Source organism: Piliocolobus tephrosceles, unplaced genomic scaffold, assembly GCF_002776525.5.
Source record: "Piliocolobus tephrosceles isolate RC106 unplaced genomic scaffold, ASM277652v3 unscaffolded_36252, whole genome shotgun sequence".
Lineage (NCBI taxonomy): Eukaryota > Metazoa > Chordata > Mammalia > Primates > Cercopithecidae > Piliocolobus > Piliocolobus tephrosceles.
Window position 1 is genome coordinate 1 of NW_022320146.1, and position 1916 is coordinate 1916.

The window sequence follows — 1916 nt, forward strand, 5'->3', positions numbered from 1 at the left end:
TTGAGTACAAATATTCACTGGGATGAGTGCAGAGTCAGAGATAGGAGGTTTGTTAACAGTCCATGTAAAAAAGAACTGGGGGTCTGAAAACCTTGGTGAAAAGGGTCATAGACATGGCGGCCATCAGGATGGGAAAACTGACAACCATGCCTGCAGGTCTGATATATGCATCTGTAAGTGTACATGCAGTCAAAGAAGAGGAATCCAAAAAGCAGCTAGTGAAACCAGAGCAGCTCCCCATATATACTGCACCACCGCTTCAGTCTAAATATGTTGAAGAGCAGCCTGGTCATTTACAAATGGGCTTTGCTTCCATCCGGACTGCAACTGGTTGTTATATTGGCTGGTGCAAGGGTGTTTATGTCTTTGTGAAAAATGGGATAATGGATACAGTACAATTTGGAAAAGATGCTTATGTCTATCTGAAGAGTCTTCCTCGAGACTTTCTTCCGAAAATGGGAGTTATTACAGTTTCAGGATTGGCGAGCTTGGTTTCAGCGAGAAAAGGTTCCGAGTTTAAGAAAGTTACTTATCCTCTGGGACTGGCCACTTTAGGAGCAACTGTTTGCTACCCAGTTCAGTCCATAATAATTGCTAAGGTAACAGGGAAAAAGATATACGCTACAAGCCAGCAAATTTTTGGATCAGTTAAATCACTGTGGACAAAAAGCAGCAAAGAAGAGTCACTCCCTAAACATAAAGAAAAAACTAAGCTAGGATCCTCTGTAGAAATAGAAGTACCTGCAAAAACAACTGACGTCTTGAAACACTCAGTGCCCTTGCCAACAGAACTCAGCTCTGAAGCGAAGACCAAGTCAGAATCCACTTCAGGTGCACAGTTTATGCCTGACCCCAAGCTCATGGATCACGGGCAGTCCCACCCAGAAGATATAGATATGTACAGCACTAGAAGCTGAAGTAGACTGCATACAGAGACTACATAGACAACTACAAGATGTGTGACGTTGCAAATAATGATGAAAAAAATCACCTAATGGGTAACTGATACATAAAGTATTACTTAAACCAAGTTTTTCCCTTACCTATCCAAATGTGCAATTTGGTAAATTACATAAGTGGTTAACAGACAAACTGAATGCAATGCAAACAATATTAAATGATTGATGAGGAGACTTAGGTAGAAGTATTAGCTTGCATTTGATGACCTTTAAGGGCATTTAAAAAAAAAATGAAGACATGAACTCCAGAGAGATTAAAATCTCATACATATACATACATACATGTATGTATAAAGACATACATATTTATACATATAAACATATATTTCTGCTCTAGCTTTCCCAGACTAATGTCAGTTAAATTAGAATGGTGTGTGGAAAGATGTGTTTCCCTCTGTTTTTTTTTTTTTTTTTTTTTTTCCGTTTCCTAGAGCTGGAATAAAATATCCATGTTTTATGGGACTTAAAAAAAAAAAAGAACTGGGAGGGTTTTTCACTCATTAAAAGATCAACTTAAGTCAACAATATATGTGGCTACCAACAGGTAAAAATAAAAGTCTATTGCAGATTAAGCTATGTTATTAGAAGAGTTCAGAAGTTGTTGGACTAATTAATTACATCATTATATGAGGTGCCTGTTCAGATTTGGTTTCTGCCTTTTTTTGGGGCGGGGGGGGGGAGATGGAGTCTCGCTCTGTCACCAGGCTAGAGTACAGTGGCACAATCTTGGCTCACTGCAACCTCCACCTCCTGGGTTCAAGAGATTCTCCTGCCTCAGCCTCCCAAGTAGCTGGGATTACAGGCATGCACCACCATGCCCAGCTAATTCTTGTATTTTTAGTAGAGATGGAGTTTCACTATGTTGGCCAGACTGGTCCTGAACTCCTGACCTCAAACGATCTGACCACCGTGGCCTCCCAAAATGCTAGTATTACAGACGTGAGCCACTGCACCTGG

The 1916-nt window shown here is 40.3% G+C and overlaps 1 pseudogene across 1 annotated transcript; it reads left to right on the top strand.

Annotated features, from left to right (window-relative positions):
• Positions 1–83: 83 nt before the first annotated feature.
• LOC113222901 lies at positions 84–917 on the top strand (annotated as a pseudogene). Its single transcript, XR_003308566.1, has one exon. The product of XR_003308566.1 is annotated as an MICOS complex subunit MIC27 pseudogene (transcript).
• The last annotated feature ends 999 nt before the right edge of the window (positions 918–1916 follow it).